At 40.4% G+C, this 27755-nt stretch overlaps 1 long non-coding RNA gene across 2 annotated transcripts; it reads right to left on the reverse strand.

Moving 5' to 3' along the window:
* Positions 1 to 586: 586 nt before the first annotated feature.
* Positions 587 to 26842, reverse strand: LOC123331578. Of its 2 annotated transcripts, none has more exons than XR_006548293.2 (4): positions 26670 to 26842; positions 25622 to 25689; positions 18439 to 18574; positions 587 to 728 (listed from the first exon to the last, which is right to left on the reverse strand). It is a non-coding gene; the product is annotated as an uncharacterized LOC123331578 (long non-coding RNA). The 2 variants fall into 2 exon arrangements; XR_006548294.2 differs by lacking the exon at positions 587 to 728 and adding an exon at positions 10847 to 11159.
* Positions 26843 to 27755: the final 913 nt, after the last annotated feature.

The raw sequence follows: 27755 nt of genomic DNA on the forward strand, positions 1-27755 counted from the left end.
ATAGACAAAGTTCTGTGAAATCCAGACTTGAAATTAGATGTGAAAAATTTTTGTCTGTTAAGCAGGAATAATAATTGCTATTCATTAAGTGTGGTTGTGATCAGTGAATCAAAAACCACATGTAAACGTCCAGCATAGTGACTTGTATACAGTCAGCTGTCAGGGATGTTAATTTTCATTCTTCCCGTTTTGCTAATTGGCTGCCTGTCACATCTTTAATCATTCAGCCTCAGTCTATGGGGATGGCCAAATCCGAGATCCAAGCTGCCAGATGCAGACTGGAAGCACCAAACCCAAATGAGAGAAAGTCTTTGGGGAATAAGAGCATTCTGGGACTGGGGATGAACTCTGAGAGTTAATGAAGGATTTCAGATTTTGAAGGGCACAAAATGATACTTCAATCAGTTCAGTTCAGTTCAGTTCAGTCGCTCAGTCGTGTCCGACTCTTTGCGACCCCATGAATCGCAGCACGCCAGGCCTTCCTGTCTATCACCAACTCCCAGAGTCCATCCAAACCCATGTCCATTGAGTCGGTGATGCCATCCAACCATCTCATCCTCTGTTGTCCCCTTCTCCTCCTGCCCGCAATCCCTCCCAGCATCAGAGTCTTTTCCAATGAGTCAGCTCTTCGCATGAGGTGGCCAAAGTACTGGAGTTTCAGCTTTAGCATCATTCCTTCCAAAGAACACCCAGGGCTGATCTCCTTCAGATGCTACTTAAGTCAGGAGCTGTTTAAGGCAAGGTAAAGTTGAGTTATAAATATCTAAAGACAATTTATATACCTTTTGTTGTTCATGTTGTTGTTCAGTGTGTAGGGAATTTCAGTGAATACCCCCAACATACAAACCTTCTAGAACTAATGAGCAAGTTTGGCAAGGTCACAGAATGCAAAACTAATATACAAAAATCTACTGCAATTCCTTTATATCAACAAAAGACAATCTCAATGAAATTAAGAAAGCAATTCCATTCAAAATAGTATCAAAAAAATAAAGTATTTGTGAGTAAATTTAACAAAATAAATGCAGGTCTTACACACTGAAAACCACAAAACATCATTGAAAGAAATTAAAGATGATTTAAATAGTGAAGTATACCATATTCATGGATCAAAAGACTCAATAATTGTTAAGATCTCAATTCTCCCCAGGTTTACCTATAGACTTTGTTCCAGTTATTTAAACTCACCAGGACTCAGTTTTTCTTTGGCAAAATATAAATTAGGATTGTACTTTATAGTGATAGTACTTTATATTAAGAGTTAACTTAACCACAGAATATATCCATCAAAAGCACTGCTCAGTTAAACCATAAAGCCTGCTATACAATGTTGCTGTTCAGCCTTTAAGTCATGTCTGACTCTTTGTGATCCCATGGACGATAGCCTGCCAGGCTCCTCTGTCTGGATAGGGAGCCATTTCCTCCTCTAGGGGATCTTCCTGGACCAGGGATCAAACCTGTGTCTTAGGCACTGGCAGGTGGATTCTTTACCACTGAGCCACCTGGGAAGCTGTGATGTACAACAAGTATTTAATAAACTTCTGTTGGAAGAAAAAATACAGGAGTTGTCCAATGTGGCATAATTTTCTCAAATTTATTTAATTTAGTAGTGATTCCTACCAGTTTCCAATCCAGCCAGCATGACCCAAGTAAGAAATGCAAGCCACATTGAAGAGGATGAATTGTTATCTAAGACAGAGCAATTGCATATGCATATATAATAATATTCACATATGTATGTATACATAGCATGCATTAATATAATATGTAAATATTGTATATATATGAATATATATGAACTATGTCGATATAAATATAATATACATACTCTGATTGGTTGGGGAAGTAGTACAGACACCCATATTAGGAATTAGTCCAGTTTTTTGGTATGAACACTGGGTAAATGTTCAGACTTTTCACTAAGAATATGGAGCCCCAGACAGAACGAGTTTGGATGGTTATCAGCAAATTCATCTGTCAAGACCTGGAGATGAAGGAACATGTGAATGTATCAAGGAGCTACATGATCCAGATCTGTCTTCACACTTCCTAATATCTCATTTGGCACTGGGCTGCTTTAGTTTCCCAGAGCCAGAGTGCTTTCCTGCTCCATTTCTACCAGCTACTGTGCTTTCTCATGCTCATACAAACCACCATCTCTAAACTTTACCCATCGCCTCTGTCTGCCCATCCCTCAAACGTTTTGGAGAATTCAGCTTTGACTCCAGACCCCTGGCATGGAGCTCTGTGTCCTTGGCCCCATGCACGTTCTTCTCAAATGCTATTTATCTGTTTAGGAGCTTCTGTTTACAAAGAGGTTAATGATGGTAGATGGGAGGCTGTATAAAATATGGGCCATTTTCAAACATGAAGGTGATAAATGAACAGATTTCCTCTCAGATTGCTGAGCAAACATCAGCCGAGTAAACTAATGTAAAGATATAATCGTGATTAATCTCTTGATTAAAATAATTAATCTTGGTTAATTCTGCATTTAATCATCTCTTTTTATCAATGTCTAACATGCAGCTTTATAGAAATATTCATTTAGACTAATGGATATTTCATTCCTCCAATTAGTCTGTTTATTCTGAGCTTCTAAATGCCTCGAATTCTAGCTCTTTCATTTGCAGCAAACTTTGGTTATATTATCATAGCTCTAGGCTCATAGTTCTTTTTATACCCAAGAAGTCCCTACAATGTTTAGTTAAGGACAAAAAGAGGAGTACCTGGGTGGATATTAAGGAGATCTAAGGGCTTTAGGGCCTGAAGGAGGCTGGAGATGATCCTTATCAAACATTTGCTTTAGGATCTGGAGTTTTACTTTGTGGCCACTAATTGCTTGTATTGTAATGATAATATCATGCACTTGGTAGGAATTTACAATTCATTCTTTCACATCTAATATCTGACTTAATTCCTGCTAATAGAAGAACTTGCTTTCCCATTTTAGTAATGAGAAAACAGAAGTCTAGAGTGATGTGGCTTCCTCAAGTTCAACAGTTCAGTTCAGTTCAGTCGCTCAGTTGTGTCCAACTCTTTGCTAACCCATTAACCGCAGCACGCCATGCCTCCCTGTCCATCACCAACTCCCGGAGTTCACTCAAACTCATGTCCATAGAGTCGGTGATGCCATCCAACCATCTCATCCTCTGTCGTCCCCTTCTCCTCCTGACTTCAATCTTTCCCAGCATCAGGGTCTTTTCAAATGAGTCAGCTCTTTGCATCAGGTGGCCAAAGTAGGGAGTTTCAGCTTCAACATCAGTCCTTCCAATGAACACCCAGGATTGATCTCCTTTAGGATGGACTGGTTGGATCTCCTTGCAGTCCAAGGGACTCTCCAGAGCCTTATCCAACACCACAGTTCAAAAGCATCAATTCTTGGGTGCTCAGCTTTCTTTATAGTCCAACTCTCACATCCATACATGACCACTGGAAAAACCATAGCCTTGACTAGACAGACTTTTGTTGGCAGAGTAATGTCTCTGCTTTTTAATAGAAGTAACAAAAAAAGGTAACATTGGATTCTGGCTTCTCAGACTATCAGCACTCTTTCTTAGTCTTTGTACGGTTGTACAAAAACCAGAAGTGGCTGAGACTGTCAAGGGCTGTGAATCCTTATATGAACTCTAAAGGGAGCAGACTGCGTGAGGCTGAATCAGTATTTTTCCCAGCTGTGTGAAGCAGCAAGTCATTCATGGCTCTGACTTTTCACACATGCATTCAGTGAATATTTATTGAATATGTATCTACTTTATAACAAGCATTGACCTAAGGATAAGGGATATATTGTGATTGTTGTTTAGTCGCTAAGTTGTGTCCATCTCTTTGTGAAGTGTATCCCGCCAGGCTCTTCTGTCCATGGAATTTACTAGTGAAGAATAATGGAGTGGGTAGCCATTTCCTTCTTCAGGGGATCTTTCTGACCCAGGGATCAAACCCAAGTCTCCTGCATTGCAGGCAGATTGCTTACCACCGAGTCAGCAGAGAAGCCCCAAGGGGTATATTTTTGTTCGGTCACCAAGTTGTGTCCAAATTCTTTGCGATCCCATGGACTGCAGCACGCCAGGCTTCCCTGTCCTTCTCTTTCCTGGAGTTTGCCCAAGTTCATGTCCACTGAATCAGTGATGCCATCCAACCATCTCATCCTCTGTTACCCTCTTCTCCTTCTACCTTCAATAGTTCCCAGCTTTCAGGGTCTTTTCCAATGAGTCAGCTCTTTGCATCAGGGGGCCAAAGGATTGGAGCTTCAGCTTCAGCATCAGTCCTTCCAATGAATATTCAGAGTTGATTTCCTTTAGGATTGACTGATTTGATCTTCTTGCTGTCCAGGACAGTCTCAAGAGTCTTCTCCAGTACCATAGTTCAAAAGCATCAATTCTTTGGCACTCAGGCTTCTTTATGGTCCAGGGATACAGTAAGGAACAACGAAAAAGCTTAAAACTGTAATTTCCAATCCTAGTGAAGCCACATAGTTCAAGTTTCATACCTGAATCACTAAATCACAGCTTGTTCAACACAGCACTACAGAAATCTATGACAGGACAGGGGTTCAAGGAAAAGAAGTGAAGAGGGGAGGGAACTGTTGGCTTGGGGACAGAAATGGGGTAGATGAAGATTCCCCATCTTAGTCATTCGCTGTAACATTTCCCTTCCACCCTATTTAATTTCATCATATCTCTTTTATTTTCATTAGATTCAGTTCATTTCAGTCACACAGTCATGTCTGACTTTTTGCGACCCCATGAATCACAGCACCCCAGGCCTCCCTGTCCATCACCAACTCCTGGAGTTCACTCAGACTCACATCTATCGAGTCAGTGATGCCATCTAGTCATCTCATCCTCTGTCATCCCCTTCTTCTCCTGCCCCCAATCCCTCCCAGCATCAGGGTCTTTTCCAATGAATCAACTCTTTGTATGAGGTGGCCAAAGTACTGGAGTTTCAGCTTTAGCATCATTCCTTCCAAAGAAATCCCAGGGCTGATCTCCTTCAGAATGGACTGGTTGGATCTCCTTGCAGTCCAAGGGACTCTCAAGAGTCTTCTCCAACACCACACTTCAAAAGCATCAATTCTTCAGCGCTTAGCTTTCTTCACAGTCCAACTCTCACATTCATACATGACCACAGGAAAAACCATAGCCTTGACTAGACGGACCTTTGTTGGCAAAGTAATGTCTCTGCTTTTCAATATGCTATCTAGGTTGGTCATAACTTTTCTTCCAAGGAGTAAGTGTCTTTTAATTTCATGGCTGCAGTCACCATCTGCAGTGATTTTGGAGCCACCCAAAATAAAGTTTGACACTGTTTCCACTGTTTCCCCATCTATTTCCCATGAAGTGATGGGACCAGATGCCATGATCTTCGTTTTCTGAATGTTGAGCTTTAAGCCAACTTTTTCACTCTCCACTTTCACTTTCATCAAGAGGCTTTTGAGTTCCTCTTCACTTTCTGCCACAAGGGTGGTGTCATCTGCATATCTGATGTTATTGAGATTTCTCCCAGCAATCTTGATCCCAGCCTGTGCTTCTTCCAGCCCAGCATTTCTCATGATGTACTCTGCTTAGAAGTTAAATAAGCAGGGTGATGATATACAGCCTTGACATACTCCTTTTCCTATTTGGAACCAGTCTGTTGTTCCATGTCCAGTTCTAACTGTTGCTTCCTGACCTGCATATAGGTTTCTCAAGAGGCAGGTCAGGTGGTCTGGTATTCCCATCTCTTTCAGAATTTTCCACAGTTTATTGTGATCCACACAGTCAAAGGCTTTGGCATAGTCAACAAAGCAGAAATAGATGTTTTTCTGGAACTCTCTTGCTTTTTTGATGATCCAGCGGATGTTGGCAATTTGATCTCTGGTTTCTCTGCCTTTTCTAAAACCAGCTTGAACGTCTGGAAGTTCACGGTTCACGTATTGCTGAAGCCTGGTCGATTACCTGTGCCATATGAATTTCTGTGATTTATTCTTTGATATCCTTCCTCTTCTTCTCCTTCTTCTCTTTCTCCTCCCCCCTCCTCCTCCACCTCTTCTTCCTCTCCCTCCTCTTTCTTCTCTTCTCCTTCTCCCTTTTTTTTGGTCTCTCCACTAGAAGATAAGCCTCAGGAGACATCAACCAAGCACCTTGTTTCTTGCTTTGTGCTCAATACATGAAACCGACTGACTCACAGAGAACTCTGGTAAATCCTTGCTGAATGAAGAAAGGGGAGAATATAGTGCCTGTGTGACCTTAGATAACACTGAGCACTGATCATATACCATGCTCTAGACATTTATTATTTCATTACATACTCACCATATCCTTAGTTATTATTGTATTCACTTTACAGATGAGAAAACTGAGGCATAGCAAAGTAACTACCTAGCTTTTGAACTGTGGTGTTGGAAAAGACTCTGGAGAGTCCCTTGGACTGCAAGGAGATCAAATCAGTCAATCCTAAAGGAAATCAATCCTGAATATTCATTGGAAGGACTGATGCTGAAGCTGAAGCTCCAACACTTTGGCCACCTGATGCAAATAGCCGACTTATTAGAAAAGACCCTGATGCTGGGAAAGATTGAAGGCAAGAGGAAAAGGGGACAACAGAGGATGAGATGGTTGGATGGCATTGCTGACTCAATGGACATGAGTTTGAGCAAGCTCCGCGAGATGGTGAAGGACAGGGAAGCCTGGCATGCTGCAGTCCATGGGGTTGCAAAGAGTTGGACATGACTGAGTGATTAAACAACAAAAGCTTGCTCATAGTCACAGAACTGTCAGGTAGTCTGACCCCAGGGCCTGCCTTCTTGAGTACTATGCCCTAAAGCCACTGTGTAGTAGCTATGAGACACCCTGGAGGGAATTACTGACCCCATAGGACATCTCACAGTGTCCCTAGGAGGTAGACCTTAGGAGATCCTCTTGCTGAGAGCTTCTCCATCCTGGTGTGTAACTGTCATTTGGGGAAAGATGTTGCAAGCACCATGGATTCTAATGTAATCACTCTTTCTATAAATTATAACAGATTCAAATCTATAATTATATGGTAAGTACCTTTCTCCTTATTTTTATTCTGATTTCTTTAGTGAGAACTGAATGCCATTGTGCAGCTAAAAAGTCAAGTCTCCACTCTCATTCTGTGGTGGCTCATACTCAGCAGATAGGGCTGTCCTAAAAATAACCCTATTTCCTTGAAAAAACCTTCAGTGAGGGAGAGATGTCACCAAAGTATAGGTCCACCCTTTGGGCTGGGTCATTTGGGCATATAACTTTTATTATGAAGAAGAAGAAGAAAAAAAAAACAAAGGCTCTGATTTAGTCTGCACACCACTCTCATTTTGCTTATAAGGCATCTAGACTCTGAGAGGGAATGTGGCTTATTCCAGGTCACACAGTTTTACTGTGACTGTAAGGTTTGCCATCAACATTGCCATTCATCCAGTTCAGAACTGTACATGCATGCTAAGTCACTTCAGTCATGTCTGACTCTTTGTGACCCTATGGACTGTAGCCTGCCAGGCTCCTCTGTCCATGGGATTCTCCCAAGCAAGAATACTGAAGTGGATTGCCATGCCCTCCTCCAGGGGATCTTCCCTACTCAGGGATTGAACCTGGGTCTCTTATGTCTCCTGCATTGGCACTTGGGTTCTCTACCACTAGCACCACCTGGGAAACTCTTAGAACTGTACTTGACACCTATTTTCAGGCAAATCAGTGATGCTCTTTCCATCATCCCACTTGAACTCCACTTTGGATCAAAACCGTTCTAAATTCTCCTCCATCTTCCCGCAAATTTTCCTTGCTCAGATCCCTTCTTGGGCTCTAGATATTGTGGAGCTTGATCTTTACCTCTACTGTTACACAAGATATAAAATTTATAATGCAATTATAAAACAGATTTCAAAACAACTTCAGAAACACCCACCAACCTATCACCTTAACCCATCTTATTTCCACACTGTAACTTCTACTGCAGTTTCCCTTAAAAAATACCCAGATGAGGTCTTCTAGCCCCAAATAACCATCATTTGTTGCTCTTACCACCTGAGGTAGTACTGCCAGGTAAGGCATTCATGAATACAGAGATAAAATTATAAATTCTGCAATGGGCTGTGAGAAATCACTTAATTTGACCCCTGCCTTCTGCAGATAAGGAAAGAGAGGCCAAGAGAGACAGTGGCCCAAGTCACACTGCTGGGTAGTGGCATAATAGGGATTTAAACCCACTCTGCCTTTCTAGCTCTCATTTTCTTCCCACTGTGTACATCCACTCTCAAGAAGATACCTTTTCTGACCACCAAAACTATCTCAAGTCCTTGGGGCAATCAAGCTTCAAAAAGCCCAACCCTACTGGATAGTCCAAACCACTCAATCTTAAAGAAAGTCAACCCTGAATACTCACTGGAAGGACTTATGCTGATGCTGAATCTCCAACACTTTGGCCATCTGATGCGAAGAGTTGACTCATTGGAAAAGACCCTGATGCTGGGAAAGATTGAAGGCAAAAGAAAGGGGTGGCAGAGGATGTGATGGTTAGATAGTAACACTGGCTCAATGGACATAAATCTGAGAAAACTCAGAGAGAGAGTGAAGGATGGGGGAGCCTGGTGTGCTGCAGTCCATGGGGTCACAAAGAGTCAGACATGACTTCACAACTGAACAGTGATGATTGGCTAGGACCCTCTCCTATGCTCAAAGGCTTAAAGGTCAGCCAGAGTCACACTCTCTGAACAGCCACCTTTTATAGGGTGTCCACCACGTGCCAGTCATAGCAGAGAACACAGCAGAAACCCCTGTAGTAGCCCTGTGGGCTACATGCTATTATCCGTGGTCTGCAGGTGGTGAAACTGAGACATAGCAAGGTAAGGTGACTCATCAGTCACATGGCTGGTAGGTGGTGGGGCACTTGTGAAGTGGTCTAGTCCACCACCCAGGTATGCTCTTTCTATGGTGTTAGTTTCCCTATCTTAGAAAACAAAAATGTTCATCAGCCAGAAAGTAGGATGCTTTTTGCTTCATGGTATCTGAGAGTAAACTTGACTTTCCCCATGAACTCTAAACTAGAACAGAGATTTGATAAAATGAGACAGGGCAGAGATAAAGTTACTTGCAGAACTTTCATTTGTCTTTCCATTCAACAAATATTTGAAGGACGCTTACTAAGGGCTAGTCCTGTGCTGAGACATAATACTGGACAAGGAATGTGACCCAGGGACAGAGCTCTAGCTCTACATTCATCAGCTGAAGGTTTCCTTAGGATGTCTTCTCTTCTCTCTTTCAACTCTGTAATTCCCCTCTCTTGAGTGGTCAGGACAAATATGATGGACCTAGAACTTTCTTCTGATTGATGGGAGCTATCCTCTCTCTCTGAAAGGCAACTCAAACAGTTCAAATCAAGTCTTCACGGAAAAAGACTCTTTCTCTATCTTCACACTACCTGTGGTTACTATTGTGGGCTGAGATAAACTGTGGGCCTCCCTCAAGAAATGGGCCTGTGTAGCTGCCTAAGCATATTTAACGCTTGTAGGTCTAGGCTTTTTCTAAGCCAGTTTGCAGGCTTCCCTGGTGGCTCAGTGGTAAATAATCTACCTGCCAGTGCAGGAGATGCAGGTTTGATCCTTGGATCAGGAAGATCCCCTGGAGAAGGAAATCCCATGGACAGTGGAGCCTGGTGGGTTACAGTCCATGGGGTCGCAAAAGAGTTGGACACAACTGAGTGACTGAACAACAACAAGCTGGGCTGCTGGACTCTTAGAGCTACTTGTAATATCCAGTTCACTGGAAGTCTGTAGTGTCTTTTGGAGCAAAATCCTGATAAAAATGATTCTCAGCTTCAGCTGACCTTCTGAATAAACTGGAGTGAAAACAATAGGTATATCTGTCCTATCCCTAGAAATGCTATTTTAAAGTGTCTGGGGTGATAGCTGTACACCTTCCCTCTGTCCGTGGGATTCTCCAGGCAAGAATACTGGATAGGATTACCATGCCCTCCTCCAGGGTATCTTCCCGACCCAGGGATAGAGCCTGTGTCTCATGTCTCCTGCATTGGCAAGAGGGTTCTTTACCACCAGCACCACCTGGAAAGCCTTCCAGTACACATCCAGGGATGGTTTAAAATGATAATATCAATGCTTTTGTGTGGGGTATACCTTCCTCACGTCCGTCGTTTCATCTTATTACAAGAGAGGCAGCCGGCTGGGGATTTGAACATTTGGACATCTAAGTCCCAAGCCGTATACCACCTCCTCATTACTACAGGGTTTGTTTGAGGTCCAGAGCTGTCCTTCTTCCCTTAAGGACTTTGCTTTTATAAGCAGTCTAAGGACTTTGAAAATGAAGGAATGGGTTGGAAAATGATGATGGAATAGAATCACCCTCCCTCTCCTTTCCTGTCCCCCAAGAATTCAGATCTAAAAGAGAATTTCATCTCCTTTGTCTTTGGAGCCATTTCACAGCAAAGAAAATGCCCCAGTTCTCTTTCAGTGAAACTTGGAACAAAGCATACCTGCCTCAGTTTCTCCAAGATCAGAAGAAGAGCTGTGATGCTCTTCTCTCTGGGGAAGGAGAAGGGCAAGACATGCTTGGAGGCAGAGGGATAGCCTGGATGACCTGTCATCTTACTGGGTGCAGATTCAGACAGAAATACTGCATGTCATTCTGAAACTGACATCCTTTTAAAAATTTTTTAATTTAATTAAAATTTTTAATTTATTTATTTTAATTGGAGGCTAATTACAATATTGTAGTGGTTTTGCCATACATTGACATGAATTAGCCATGGGTGTACATGTATTCCCCATCCTGAACCCCCACCCCGCCACCTCCCTCCCCATCCCATCCCTCTAGGTCATCCCAGTGCACCAGCCCTGAGTACCTTGTCTCATGCATCGAATCCGGACTGGCGATCTGTTTCACATATGATAATATACATGTGAAACTGACATCCTTAAATTAATCTCATAAACTTCTTCATTCAGGAGGTGCAATTGCAGCTTTGAGAACCGGATATAGTAGATCGCGGGGAGGGATGGTGTCACCAGTGTCTAGACACAGAAGTAGCTGTGTTGTATAGACAACTGTACTCCAGGGTCTAGAGCTACAGGGCTCAGGATATGGACTGGAGGATGTGTGTACCATTTGAGATATTGAAATTGGATTCTTCCTGGCTGGGGACCCATCACCCTGTGGAGTCAGATCAAATGTTCAGAGCATGATGCAAACTCATCCTGGGTTTCCACATAGGCGTCACCCCCACCGCCCCTTCCCACCTTTTGACAGTCAGCTGTTCAATCAATAAACAATTGCTGTGCACCCTGTTGTATTCTAGGCCCTGGGCTGGAAATTTATTTATTGCTGCTAAGTTTAAACTGTGCATGGGACCCTGGGCTAGGTCTTCATTCATTCTCTGTTGCTTCCTGAACCTTTACATAACCATTATTACTGCCTAAAGTAACGCTAAATTTTTACCAGGTGCTATTCTGCATTCTTGATGTATATTTAGGTATTTGATCCTCCCCCAAACCCTATAAGATAGACATTAGCTTTATTCCAATTTTACAGATAAGGAAACTGACTCCTAATGGGGTCATAGAGATAATAAGGAGAAACTCAGTGATTTAACTCAGGCTGGGTAATGCAAAAGTTGATACTCATTTTTTTAAATAAGATTTTGATGTGGACCATTTTCAAAGTCTTTATCGAATTTGTTAAAACATTGCCTTTTTTGTTTTTTTTTATTAAAAAAAATTTTAAATTAATTTATTTATTTTAATTGGAGGATAATTTCTTTACAATATTGTGGTGGTTTTTGCCATACATTGACATGAACCACCCATGAGTGCACATTGTTTCATGTTTTGATTTTTTGGCCTCGAGGTATGTGGGATCTTGGCTCCCTGACCAGGGATCGAACTCACAACCCCTGCAATGGAAGGTGAAGTCTCAATTACGAGACCACCAGGGAAGGCCCAGAGTTGATACTCTCAACTATTTAATATGTGCTAGGCCTGTATCATGATACAGGAGTAAGGACATTGAACTTGGTCAGGGTCTGGTTCACACTGCCACAGTTCAAAGCTTGTGTCCACTACTTACTCCTTATAATTCATTTAAATACTCTGTGCCTCATTTCCTTCATCTGTAAAATGAGGTAAGTAATAGCTCTCATATTCAGAGTTATTAGGATTGCATGACAGTGTGTAGCACTTTGTCATGTATAAAGCCCATAGTTATAAATCAGAAAATATTAGTAATGACAATAACTACTAATAATTATAACATATAATACAATAATACTATAATCAAGTAATATAACCACACAGAGTAATGCATATCTGTCTTTGAAATTCATCATCTAGTCAAAAGAAAGAGTTTCCACTCTGAAATCTTTTACATTCTAGCTAATTTATGTGTAAGAGTGGGAGACAGACAAAGACGCACAGAGAAATGGTTCTCAATAAGTTCCTTGAGGGCAATGAACTTGTTGTTGTTCAGGCACTAAGTTGTGTATTTATGACCATATGGACTGCAGCACCCCACGCTTCCCTGTCCTTCCCTATCTCCTGGATTTTGCTCAAACTCATGCCCATTGAGTCGATGATGCCATCCAACCATCTCATCCTCTGTCCTCCCCTTCTCCTCCTGCCCTCAATCTTCCCCAGCATCAGGGTCTTTTCTAAGGAGACAGTTCTTCACATCAGGTGGTCAAAGTATTGGAGCTTCAGCTTCAGCATCAGTCTTTCCAATGAATATTCAGGGTTTATTTCCTTTAGGATGGACTAGTTTGACCTCCTTGCTGTCCAAGGGATTCTCAAGATCTTCTCCAGCACCACAGTTCAAAAGCATCAATTGTTCAGCGCTCAGCCTTCTTTATGTTTACTGTATGTGCATCCTCAGTACCTAAGCATATCTTTTATAAAGTAGTGAGAGAGTCATTTCCTAGGCAGGTTGATAGGGAGTCTAGGGGTCCCCAAGGAGAGAGGGGTCTGGAATTCTCAAGGAGGAAGAAAGGAAAACTTTTTTTCTTTCTCCACATTCCTTAGGATTATATAACAATAATGTATCCTGCCTAAGGACAGTCTTTGGATTCAACCTTCTGTTATCTTAAAATGTTCATTATGGGAGTAGACCTGGTCTTTACAAGGATGTATTTTGCCTGAGGACAGTATTATCTTAAAATGTAAATTATGGGAGTAGGTCTGATGAGGTCTTTACAACTTCAAGATATTCTTTGGATTATATAACTTCATTGTTAACACTAGCAAGCGGGTACTCTTTCTGCCCCCTTCTGATGCCTATGTCAGAAGCTTTCTCTATCTCCTTTATACTTTAATAAAACTTTATTACACAAAAGCTCGGAGCGATCAAGCCTCGTCTCTGGCCCCAGATTGAATTCTTCTCCTCCGGGGGCCAAGAATCCTGGTGTATTCACGTGATTCAACAACAACCTTTCAGTAGGTGGAACCTAAATATAACACATTTAATCAATCACCTCACCAAAAATCAATGTATGAAAATACCAACCTGAATCTGATCTATGTCTAAGTATCATGAATCCATTATATTCTTAATGGATTTCCAAAAAAAGGGAGAAACTTGATAAGGCATCTTGAGGTCTAGACCTTAAAAGGGCTCTAAGACTGCACAGGTGGGAAGTACGGTGTTGAGAGTGTTTAGCAAAAGTGAATGATAAGATAATAAAAGGTTCAGGATGCATCTGGCAGAACAGGACTGGTTTAGTCTGGCTGAGACAGAGTATGTTATTATTTATATTAATATGAGTGATAGAATGAGCCTGCAAAAGAGGCTTTGAGTTTGATTGTAGTTGGAGTTTGAGTTTGATTGTGAAAGAGTTTGGACTTTATCAAGTCATCATTAAAGCTTTCCACTAGTTGTGACATACTTGAATAAACCTGGGAACTGGCTGGATCAGAAAGGGTGTGACTAGAGTCTGGGATATTCCGTAGAGGCACTTGCAATAATCCAAGTGAGAGGCAAAGAATCCAGGAAAGGGACAGGGTCAATAGAAAGGAAATTAGCTAGTCTGTTGCTGGGGTTCTACTAATAAGAAAGAATGGAAGATGAGTCATTGGATCGGCAATAAGCAGAGTCGACCTCTACTCCACCACCATCTCTGGGAGCTATACTATGGAAAAAACCATGGTATCGGATAATTCTGGAATTGAACCCAGATCATTTCTTACTGACTATATGAGCGTGCGTGGTGAGGGACAGGGAGGCCTGGCGTGCTTCGATTCATGGGGTCGCAAAGAGTGGGACATGACTGAGCGACTGATCTGATCTGATCTGATCTGAGCGTGGGTGGGCCCAGTGCTCTCTGTGAGGCTCTGTGTTCTCATCTTTAAGAAATGAATAGCGATGAGTATATATGCATTGTATTTGTAGATGTGTGTATGCAGGAGTATATGTGTGTGTATAGAGGGAGTGTGCATGTGTGTATATCACCACGCCTAGCCTGAGTGAAGATCCTATTATGTACAGCAGCTTTTAGTCTTCTTTGTCACTTAATACCATACAATTGAAGAACAAAGACTGTGGCATGTCTTGCCTTTAGAGGTCAGGTGCTGATTCTGAAGATAACAATGAACTTAGGAGGAGGTAACTTAAAACAAACCTTCTTAATGTCCCTGAGCCTTAGTTTATTTATTCATAATGCATGACAATGATATCTGCCTCATAGTATGGCTGAAAATGCGAAACGAGATACCAGCATATATGACACCAAGTGTCTGGTATATCATAGGTACACAAGATAAACAAAAAATTAAATGCTTTCTCATTTTTTGACCCTTTGAACACAAAAGCACTGGCAAATGGTTGAGGGAACATGTCCTAACTTTTTGAGAAACATCTAGGGGGGTACTAAGTTTGGGGTACACATCAGTGCCCAAGCTGGGGCCTGTGGTCTACAAACCTACTAAAGTTATGATTTTTCAGCCACAATATCTGATATATTTGACCAAAAAAAAAAAAAATTGCTAAGTGAACATCACCTGATTTCCCTCTGGAATTTAGATTTTCTCTGAGTTTTTCACAAAGCTGGAGCATGACAGGTAGCAGCCTATTTTGGAAATAAAAGCCCTAATTGCATTTTTATTGCAGATATCTGCTTCAAAGGAGCATTCCCCCCACCCCACCTGCTGCCTCTTTTCCACAAAATCAATCTCAGGTTATTTTGGTAACTCTATGTCTTTCTCTCAAAATCTTTCTGCCCCAAATATAGATGCAAATATTTTTTTTCTTTGTCAAAAACACCTCCTACACTCACATTGTGACTTAGCAGTTTCCTGCCTCTCCAGAGCTTTTGGCAAGCCTCTCCTTTTCTTTCAACAGGGGTCTTCTTTTGACCTGGTTTACCACACAGGCTAGACTGGACAAAAGGGCCGCTGTCCCAGTGCTGAAAAAAGATCATTCTCACTCCTCCCATCCCCACTCCTAGGAGGGTGTGTGCAGAAGGAGAATATATGCAGTGCCTGTCAGGCCCTGATTTCCCCAGAACATTCAGCCTGATTTTCTGAGGGGCACTCATCTGCCCTGTAGGTTCAGGCTTGAGTTAGACCCGACCTTAAAAGCTTTAGCTTAAAGTTGGATTGAAATGGTATAGCCCATAGGAACCAGAAAGCCACAGACTTTGACACAAGGCTCTCTTCGACCCCCACCTGGGCACCAAGTGATGAATGGGTAACTTTAACTGCATGTTCTCTATGCTTCTTTCCCTTGACTGTTGCTTTCCTTTCTCTCTTTACTCATGTATTCAACAACCACTTCTCTTTGCCAGGCCACTGGTGTGAGGAAGGTAAATATAGCTGGCACAATTCTGTGGAGTCACCATGTAGCACTACAGTATGGGAGACAGCTGCATGCATCGATAATTATTTCATAACCACACAACGGGATCTCTGTGTGAAATTTTAAGTAGAATGATGCTCAAGAAAAGGTTGAATATAGGCTGAGGCAGCTAGTAGCTTTGCTTGAGGTGGTGAGCAGGAAGATATACACAGAACCTAAACACTGGATTTTGGCTTTGAAGGATGAATAGGAGATCAACATCTAAGCCAGGCTGGCATAAATTCTTCTGGAGGAAAGCAACATGATATAAAAGAAATAGACATTATTTCATGATAGATTATCAGGGCAGTCTTGACTGCTCCTTGGTGGCTAAACTGAGCAAAAGAAACCGCCAATTGATGATGACAGCAAGGAGGCTCTTGCTACTGCTGCTGGTGCTTCAGTCGTGCCCAACTCTGTGCGACCCCATAGACGGCAGCCCTGGGATTCTCCAGGCAAGAACACTGGAGTGGGTTGCCATTTCCTTCTCCAATGCATGAAAGTGAAAACTGAAAGTGAAGTCGCTCAGTCGTGCCTGACTCTTCGCGACCCCATGGACTGCAGCCCACCAGGCTTCTCCATCCCTGGGATTTCCCAGGCAAGAGTACTGGAGTGGGGTGCCATTGCCTTCTCTGAAGGAGGTGCTTATGTGAGAGTAAGCATTGGAAACTATTTCACCTCCTTGATTACATTTATTTCTAGGTATTTTATTCTTGATACTATTGTAACTGGGGTAGTTTTCTTAATTTCTTTTCTCGATTGTTGTTTATGGTTGATGTATTACTGTTGTTATTGTAGTTCAGTCGTTCAGTCGTGTCTGACTCTTTGCCACCCCATGGACTACAGCACACCAGGCTTCCCTGTCCTTCACTATCTCCCTGAGTTTGCTCAAGCTCATGTCCATTGAGTCAATGATGCCATCCAATCATCTGCTACCCTCTTCTCCTCCTGCCTTCAATCTTTCCCAGCATCAGGGTCTTTTCCAATGAGTCAGCTCTTCGCATCAGGTGGCCAAAGTATTGGAGCTTCAGCTTCAGCATCAGTCCTTCCAATGAATATTTAGGGTTGATTTCCTTTAGGATGGACTGGTTTGGTCTCCTTGCAGACCAAGAGGCTCTCAAAAGTCTTATCCAGCACCACAGTTTGAAAACAAATTCTTTGGTGCTCAGCCTTCTTTATGGTAACTCTCACATTCGCACATGACTACTGGAAAAACCATAGCTTTGATTATACAGACCTTTATAGGCAAAGTGGGACAATTAATTATATTTTTGTGTTAATATTATACCCTGCAACTTTGGTGAATCCATTTACTAACTCTAGTGAGTTTTGTGTGTGTATGTATTCTTTTGATTTTTCTACATATAGAATCATGTCATCTGTGAATAGAATAGTTCTACTTCTTTCTTTCAAATCTATATGATTCTTATTTCTTTTTCTTGCTTGATTTCCAAAACTTCTAGTACAATTTGGAATAACAATGGTAAAAACAGGCATCACTATCTTTTCCCTTATGTTAGGTGAGTCAACCTTTCTTCATTCTGTGTGGTTTAATTTATTTTCTAATACCATTGAATAATATTCCATTGTCTGATTTCTTTTTAAGTTAAAATATTTGCTATTTCTAGAATTACATTCATTATAAGGAGTGAAGTAGGGCTCTAGGTCATATGGTTTCCACATTTCTCAATAAAATTTATTAATTCACATTTCCCCCCACTAAAATGCATTCCTGTATCATCATCTCTGTAAATTCATCTTTATACTTGTTTCAGTTTTTACACTCTCTATTTCTCTCCATTTATCTGTGTGCTAGAAACACACTACTTTAATTATTGTAGTTTTTTAATTTCATTATATATGATAACATGTATATGGTAACATTAATCCTCATCAAAGTTCTTACTTGTCTTGAGCATTTTTACTTTTATATAAACTTCAATATCAATTTCTTTGGCTTAAAAATGAGCTTATTGGTCCATTTTAATGAAATTATATTGAATATATAGAGATAATTAATAGTTTATATTCATTTATAACCCAAGAAAATAATATTCCTTTCCATTTGTTCATGTAACACTTTATGTCCTCTGATATCTTTTAAAGATTCTTTTCATGTGTATCATAAGCATGATTTTTTTTTTAAATGTATTTGTAGGCAAATCGAATCATTTCTTAAGAAAACCTTTCATCTTTATTTGATTTTGAGGTTTGAAATATCCCCACAAACACCAGTAAATCTGGTGTTATTATCCTTGTATTATGCACAGAGTATCAGAGCCAATATTCACACTGAAGTCTGTCTGACACCAACATCTGTGTTCTTAATCACAAAGCTACAACACGTGGTTGAGGGGGAAGGACTGAGTTGCACTCAGCAAGTAAGTCTTTCCCAAAGAAGGTTGGAACATACACCCACTGTCTATGCACAGAGCTGGACCTTTGAAGCTTAACTAATAACAATTAAAATACAGGCAGCCCTTCCCACTCCTTTTGTTGAAAAACTGTCTTCAAAACCAGTCAAGGCCCTTCCCTTTCCACCCCCACCCCCAACATGACTCACGTATCTATTTCAGCACTGAAGGTATAGGAGAAGCAAACACATCCCACTTACCCTGATGAACGAAGTGTTGATGGAGGAGATGATCTTTGAGTGCAGGTTCCAGGATACCAGAAGGTAGAGAGCTATAGCCCAGGATATATTGCATTCCAAGCTTTTTAGGAAAAGTTAGATTTTGCTCCACAATGATCTATTTGTGATGATCAGAAGCATGAGTCAGTATGAAGGAGGTGGAAAGCTATGAAGTAAAAATGGTAAAATTTCTCAAATAGTTGATGTAACTGGAAATATGTGGGGGGAAAAACACTTTAAAAAATTCATATCGATTTATTTATGGGGTCTGGGTTCTGAAATTTTTGCAACAGCCACACAGCAAAGAATTTTGCCTGTATATTGAATCTGATATGTATAGATACTACTCTTTAATGCAGTGGTACTTTAAAGAAAATAGGATTTTAAAAAAATTTAGAAGACATTTCTCCATGTGGTAGGACATTTCAGGCTATGGTTTGATACTGCCTGAGGATTTTGATTTAGTCTCTAGGCATTTGGGAGTCTTCCGTCTATGAAGCACCTACAGATAAGTAAATAATGTTAATATTTTGATACAGTTCCTCTTCTATCTATTATCATTGTGTTTGTGTGTTTGTATATTTCTGTACTGGGCTCATTCTGCATGCATGCATGCTCAGTCGTGTCCAACTCATTGTGACCCTATGAACTGTAGCTCTCTAGTCTCCTCTTTCCATGGGATTCCCCAGACAAGAATATTGGAGTGGGTTGCCACTTCCTTCTCCAGGGGATCTTCCCAACCCAGGAATCAAGCCCAGGTCTCCTTCACCTCCTGCATTGATAGACAGATTCTTTAACACTGAGCCAGCTTGGAAGCCTGGCTCATTTTTCAGCCCACTTTAATTTTTTATATCACAATATGCCTCATATAATCAAACATTTGTTTGAAATATTATAAGTATGTAGCATTTATATTATGAATATACATGATTACTTTTCTTATTTTTCTTATGTGGGACAATGCCTAAAATCTATTTATGTTTTGCTCAACTCTATGAACAAAATCTAGCCAATATTATCTTATTACTTTTACCTTGAAATACAGGCTGGGGACAAATGCATGAATCAGGGATCTATGTGAGTTCACTGCCAGTGGCTTTCCTATGTTACTCTGAGAGGGACCAGTGGACAAATACTCCTGGACTGCCAGGAGTCCCTGTGAGATATTGTCACCACTTAATGGGTAGCTAAATGAAAACACAGAGTTTAAATGACTTGCACAAGATTGAAGAGCAAGTTAAAAGGCAGACCACGGCTTAAGCCCAAGTGATGTGACTTCAGAGTTTATGTTCTAATAGCTTCATCAAATTCCCTGATGAGACCATAGAATCATATAGGAATGACTGATGCAGAAGCCAAAAAGAGGGGCAGAATGAAGGTGAATGACGGGAGGAATGGGAGAGGCTGCAAGAATGTACAGGCACTGTGCCAGTTACTTCCATATATCTTCCTGAAGTCTCCAACTCAGCAGTGGCCACAGGACTGGAAAAGGTCACTTTTCATTCCAGTCCCAAAGAAAGGTAATGCCAAAGAATGCTCAAACTACCGCACAATTGCACCCATCTCACACTCTAGTAAAGTAATGCTTAAAATTCTCCAAGTCAGGCTTCAGCAATACGTGAACCATGAACTTGCAGATGTTCAAGCTGGTTTTAGAAAAGGCAGAGGAACCAGAGATCAAATTGCCAACATCCGCTGGATCATTGAAAAAGCAAGAGAGTTCCAGAAAAACATCTATTTCTGCTTTATTGACTATGCCAAAGCCTTTGAGTGTGTGGATCACAATAAAGTGTGGAAAATTCTGAAAGAGATGGGAATACCAGACCACCTGATCTGCCTCTTGAGAAACCTATATGCAGGTCAGGAAGCAACAGTTAGAACTGGACATGGAACAACAGACTGTTTCCAAATAGGAAAAGGAGTACGTCAAGGCTGTATATTGTCACCCTGCTTATTTAACTTCTATGCAGAGTACATCATGAGAAATGCTGGGCTGGAAGAAGCACAAGCTGGAATCAAGAATGCCGGGAGAAATATCAATAACCTCAGATATGCAGATGACACCACCCTTATGGCAGAAAGTGAAGAGGAACTCAAAAGCCTCTTGATGAAAGTGAAAGAGGAGAGTAAAAAGTTGGCTTAAAGCTCAACATTCAGAAAACGAAGATCATGGCATCTGGTCCCATCACTTCATGAGAAACAGATGGGGAAACAGTGTCAGACTTTATTTTTTTGAGCTCCAAAATCACTGCAGATGGTGACTGCAGCCATGAAATTAAAAGATGCTTACTCCTTGGAAGGAAAGTTATGACCAACCTAGATAACATATTCAAAAGCAGAGACGTTACTTTGCCAACAAAGGTCCGTCTAGTCAAGGCTATGGTTTTTCCAGTGGTCATGTATGGATGTGAGAGTTGGACTGTGAAGAAGACTGAGTGCCGAAGAATTGATGCTTTTGAACTGTGGTGTTGGAGAAGACTCTTGAGAGTCCCTTGGACTGCAAGGAGATCCAACCAGTTCATCCTAAAGGAGATCGATCCTGGGTGTTCATTGGAGGGACTGATGCTGAAGCTGAAACTCCAATATTTTGGCCACCTCATGCGAAGAGTTGACTCATTGGAAAAGACCCTGATGCTGGGAGAGACTAGGGGCAGGAGGAGAAGGGGACGACAGAAGATGAGATGGCTGGATGGCATTACTGACTCGATGGACATGAGTTTGAGTAAACTCTGGGAATTGGTGATGGACAAGGAGGCCTGGTGTGCTGCGATTCATGGTGTCGCAAAGAGTCGGACACGACTGAGAGACTGAACTGAACTGAACTGAACTGATAGATGGGTAAACAAAGGCTCAAAATGATATTTTATTTGCCTAAAGAGACAGAGTTTTGGATGAAACCCATATTCTCCCAGGAGAGCCCCACAGAAGAGTCCCCTGAAGACCTTTTTAAAAATGGGTTTATGCTTTCAATTTTTCACCATTGAGGATAATGTTTGCTGTGGGTTTGTCATATATAGCTTTTGAAAGCATTTCCCCTAAAGTCAGGAACAAGACAAGGGTGCCCACTTTCACCATTACTATTCAACATAGTTTTGGCCACAGAAATCAGAGCAGAAAAGGAAATAAAAAGAATCCAAATTGGAAAAGAAGAAGTAAAACTCACTGTTTACAGATGACATGATCCTCTACATAGAAAACCCTAAAGACTCCACCAGAAAATTACTAGAACTAATCAATGATTATAGTAAAGTTGCAGGATATAAAATCAACACACAGAAATCCCTTGCATTCCTATACACTAATAATGAGAAAACAGAAAGAGAAATTAAGGAAACAATTCCATTCACCATTGCAACGAAAAGAATAAAATACTTAGGAATATATCTACCTAAAGAAACTAAAGACCTATATATAGAAAACTATAAAACACTGGTGAAAGAAATCAAAGAGGACACAAATAGATGGAGAAATATACCATGTTCATGGATTGAAAGAATCAATATAGTGAAAGTGAGTATACTACCCAAAGCAATTTATAGATTCAATGCAATCCCTATCAAGCTACCAATGGTATTCTTCACAGAGCTAGAACAAATAATTTCACAATTTGTATGGAAATACAAAAAACCTCGAATAGCCAAAGCTATATTGAGAAAGAAGAATGGAACTGGAGAAATCAACCTACCTGACTTCAGGCTCTACTACAAAGCCACAGTCATCAAGACAGTATGGTACTGGCACAAAGACAGAAATATAGATCAATGGAACAAAATAGAAAGCCCAGAGATAAATCCATGCACATATGGACACCTTATCTTTGACAAAGGAGGCAAGAATATACAATGGATTAAAGACAATCTCTTTAACAAGTGGTGCTGGGAAAACTGGTCAACCACTTGCAAAACAATGAAACTAGAGCACTTTCTAACACCATACACAGAAATAAACTCAAAATGGATTAAAGATCTAAACGTAAGACCAGAAACTATAAAACTCCTAGAGGAGAACATAGGCAAAACACTCTCTGACATACATCACAGCAGGATCCTCTATGACCCACCTCCCAGAATATTGGAAATAAAAGCAAAAATAAACAAATGGGACCTAATTAAACTTAAAAGCTTCTGAACAACAAAGGAAACTATAAGCAAGGTGAAAAGACAGCATTCAGAATGGGAGAAAATAATAGCAAATGAAGCAACTGACAAACAACTAATCTCAAAAATATACAAGCAACTCCTACAGCTCAATTCCAGAAAAATAAACGACCCAATCAAAAGATGGGCCAAAGAACTAAATAGACATTTCTCCAAAGAAGACATACAGATGGCTAACAAACACATGAAAACATGCTCAACATCACTCATTATCAGAGAAATGCAAATCAAAATCACTATGAGGTACCATTTCACGCCAGTCAGAATGGCTGCGATCCAAAAGTCTACAAGCAGTAAATGCTGGAGAGGGTGTGGAGAAAAGGGAACCCTCTTCCACTGTTGGTGGGAATGCAAACTAGTACAGCCACTATGGAGAACAGTATGGAGATTCCTTAAAAAAAACTGGAAATAGAACTGCCTTATGATCCAGCAATCCCACTGCTGGGCATACACACTGAGGAAACCAGAATTGAAAGAGACACGTGTACCCCAATGTTCATCGCAGCACTCTTTATAATAGCCAGGACATGGAAGCAACCTAGATGTTCATCAGCAGATGAATGGATAAGAAAGCTGTGGTACATATACACAATGGAGTATTACTCAGCCATTAAAAAGAATACATTTGAATCAGTTCTAATGAGGTGGCTGAAACTGGAGCCTATTATACAGAGTGAAGTAAGCCAGAAAGAAAAACACCAATACAGTATACTAACGCATATATATGGAATTTAGAAAGATGGTAACAATAACCCTGTATACAAGACAGCAAAAGAGACACAGATGTATAGAACAGTCTTTTGGACTCTGTGGGAGAGGGAGAGGGTGGGATGATTTGGGAGAATGGCATTGAAATATGTATAATATCATATATGAAACGAGTCGCCAGTCAAGGTTCGATGCATGATACTGGATGCTTGGGGCTGGTGCACTGGGACGACCCAGAGGGATGGTATGGGGAGGGAGGAGGGAGGAGGGTTCAGGATAGGGAGCACATGTATACCTGTGGCAAATTCATTTTGATATATGGCAAAACCAATACAATATTGTAAAGTTTAAAAATAAAATAAAATTTAAAAAAATTAAAAAAAAAAAAAGAAAACTGAAAAAAAAAAAAAAAAGGGTTATGGTCCAGATTTGGTTCTTGTCTAGGTGCATCTTTAAGTTACCCAAGGCTTTTGCATGCTCATCCACAGAGCATCTCCCAGGCTTCCACCACAAGGAGACATTTGTCATCAAAATAATGGCTCTCCAGCCACCCAGCCAATCTGCTGAGGACCGAACATGCTGAAGAATTGCTTACTACCTGATTTTATTGACTCTAACCCCAAATCATCCTTCTTTAAATGGGCTGTTTTCAAAGGGTGAGTGGAGAGAAGTGACATGCTATCACACCACAGCCAAGACAAATCATCAAAGAGGTTGGCAGCCTGAAGAAAGCCCTTCCTGAAGTTACAGATGTGGAATTAACCTTTACATCCATCCTACCAAGTGGGAAGACACAGGCAAGTGAGATGTAACTGGGGAAATAAAAAAATGATTCTTACCCAAGGTTCAGACAGAAAGCAGAAAATGCCAGAGGAATCTATTACAGTCTAGGGCGGGCATCTCGAAATGTTAGAATAGCCACGGGCTTGGCTTCCTCTAGCACCTTTCATCTCTGAGCTCTTTACAACATATAAATACACTGAGCTCTCTTCACTCAGTGCTGTGAAGTTGTCACCTATGAGAGAGAATGTAACGGTCATTTAGCCCCAGAGCCACTACCTCCAGCATCTAAACTTCCCTCTTTTAAAATTCTCTCAGACAGGAGGGCTTCCTCAGGAAGCCACTTGATGACTGGATGATCAATCATACCCTTTGGTGTATTCAGTGTGCTCAATCTGAATTCCACCCACTGTTTTGATATCACCTTTCTCTATCTGCCCCTCTAATTTCTACACTTCAACCACCTCCAGCTCCATTCCAATCCTCCCCAGCTCCAAAAGCTTTTCTGCCTCAACATTTTGAATCATTTTTTTTTCTTTTCCACTTTTTATGATATTGTCCTTCTCTCATCCTTCAGATCTTAGAATATATCCAATCCCCATAAAAATATATCCAATCCCCTTCTCTGTCTCCATCATGTAAAGTAGCATTCTTGTCCTCTCACATCCAGGTATTCTCTGTCACCTCACTTGCTTGGTGTCTTATTGAGCTTGTCACAGTGTATCCTCTATGTGTTTTCTTATTTATTATCTGTCTCCCCTGTTAGCCTGGAGTTCCATAGGAACAAGGGTCTTGTCTCTCTTGCCTTTTTCACTCCCCTCATCTCCTTGTATCTTAACACCCAGCAGAGATTTTGGTTTGTGGGAGAAACTCAGTAACACATATCTGAATGAATGAATCTATGAATTCATGAAATATGTGAAGCAGCCTTGTCATTTTAATGAGCTTTTCTTTCCTTCCTCATGCTGTGGCTTAAGCTATTTTCTCTGTTTCCATTCCCAGTAGAAGTGGAAATTATCCATTGAGAGAATGTAGGCAAGAGGAAAAGCTCACTAGAACTGGAAATAAAAGAGCAGGCTGTAAGTCTTATTTCTGTTACTTAATTACTGAGTATTTTACAGAACTACAAACTCTTAGAACATCAGTTTCCTCAGGGAGTTAATGGGGCTTCTGGGCAAATGTAGCAAGCTCAAGTTGAATCACACATTTACATTCCCCCCAATACTCATGAAATTAATAAAAATGGTAAAAGCCAGGGAAAAAAATGCTAGCAGCAACTTTATAATGAAAGGGATCCAACTTAAAACCTTAAAAAATGAGAATGAGGAAAAGAAACAGAATATTCTGTCAAAGAGCAGCAGACTAACCCAGCTTGAATTCATTAAACAAGTACTGGGTATTGGGAAGGAGGAGAGGAGAAGTCAATAAAATGCTTATCAATACTTCCTAGTTTAAGGAGATATGGCCTGAGGAGCTGCCCATTAAAAGTTATAGAACAGCTTTCAATTTTGGCTACTTACCAGACAACTGTTTTTGCCGAAACCAGTGGAACCATTAAGTTCTGCCTTTTTTTTCAGCTCCCTTAGACCTAATTAGGCATAATATCCAAAGTGTAAATTAATATTCTCAAGGCATTGACATATAACTTCAACTAAGGGGAAAAAACCTAGATCTTGGGCATTTAATGAGTGATACACAGAGATAGAAATATAAGGATGAGAGAGAGAGAGAGAGAAAAAAAAAAGAGGGGGAGAGAGAAAGAGTGAGAAAGAGAGAGGGAACCTTGGAGATATAACAATTTCTATAGCAAAACCTTCTCTCTGCCTTATCTCATATTCTTCTAATGTTTGTTTCTGGAAAAGGGTATACAACCAATGTCCAGACTCAGAGCTTGCTCATCAGAAAGATATGCAGTTTTCAGATAAAGAACAAAAATGGCAAAGCCAATTCACTTATATATTAATATATACTTCATATAAGAACATTGAAAGAGCACTCAAGGTTAGTATGAACAAGAGGCTTATAAAAACATTGCAACACTGAAAGTCTGCTAATGCAATTAAAAGAGAAATAGAGACGCATACAATATGACTCACAAAAGATAGGTGAAGAAACCTGTTGGAAAGAAAACATAGCTCATAGAATTGCATGAAGAGTACTTCAGGCTATAGAAAAAACTAATTAAAATAAGATTTCAATAATATGAAAGCTCAAGGTTGAGATAATAGAACAACAGAATGAGATGAAAGGGCTATTGCAGACTTCAGGAAACAAATTGAGACCCAAAACAACATTATTATAAAATTAATGAATTAAATAGAAATCACAAGAATAAAATAGGCTCAGCTACAAGTAAAATAACTGTACAGAAAATCAGCTTTAGATAACCACACGAATAAAAAGAAACTACACAAGAGATTAAAATGTTAAAAAGAAGATAATAAGTGTGGGGTTTTTTTCATTTTTTGCCACCACGTGGGGAGAGCCGACTTCAGCATAAGACTAACAGAGAATAAATAGGGGCCAAGAAATAATAAAGACAAATTCCAGACAGTATCACTTAATCACCTGGTTCGACTGTGCCTGAAACTAGAAATTCGGCTATGGAGTTTCCAGTTACCAAAGCAATAAATCCTCCACTTCTTTGCAAACAGTTTTAGTTATATTTTTTCACTTACACCTAAAAGCAAACCTTTAATAGACTGCTTAGGCTGAATGATTTGAAGTAACATTGTAAGCTTTCAGCGTCTTATTTCTTCACCTGCAACGTGGAGATAATAATTACATCTATCCTGTTAAGTTGTTGGAGGTATACAGGTGTGGTATCCAGCACATTTGCCACACAGTAGATGATATTGAGTTCAGGGTGAATTCCACTACCCCATTGCACCTAGAGAGATAACTTGTGTCCATATTATTTGATTTTGAAAGATTTTATTGGCTAACTGTTTTATGGCACTTAATATCTAACAAGGATTTTGTTAAGCATTTTTATGTACATTAATTTGTTTAACCCTTACAAAACCTATGAAGTAAATATTTATTATTCCCACTCACTCTCATTTTTCAGAGATGCAAGGAGGTTAAGCAATCTTCCCAAGATCACATAGCTAGTTAGTGATAGAGGAGGCATGACTTCAAAAGCCATGCTCTTTGCCAGAACTTCATGCTGTCACAAAGATAGCACTGTAAGAGCTTGTTGCAGTAGGAAAGAATCATTAAGAATTCTTGAACGAAGAAATGACATGATAGGAGTAAGGTATGTGTTCCAGGCAACTTAATTCAAAAATTTCAAAGTGCGATGCTATTGCAGCTGTGTCTGTCAAGCTTGTCTGTGAATAAGTATCTTCTGTCCACCGTCTTAAAGAGAATTAAGTGAAGACAACCAGTGAGTTCAAGTTTCAGCACCTTGGAGAGAACTTTAAGAGCCAGCAAAACTTTACCTGATGACTTCCACGCAATCCTACTTCTGGCATCTAACACAGTCCTTTGACAAAGGTAATTAAAGTGTGCATAGAGCAAATATGCTTTATTAAGACAATTTCTGGAGTTCATGAAATGTGACTCTTTTCGCTTGTGATGTGTAGTCAATCATCTTAACAATATAACAAGTTACCACTGTGCATCTCAAACGGAGGAAGGGCAAATAAAAAG

The sequence above is a fragment of the Bubalus bubalis genome, chromosome 24 (assembly GCF_019923935.1).
Source record: "Bubalus bubalis isolate 160015118507 breed Murrah chromosome 24, NDDB_SH_1, whole genome shotgun sequence".
In the NCBI taxonomy this organism is placed as follows: domain Eukaryota; kingdom Metazoa; phylum Chordata; class Mammalia; order Artiodactyla; family Bovidae; genus Bubalus; species Bubalus bubalis.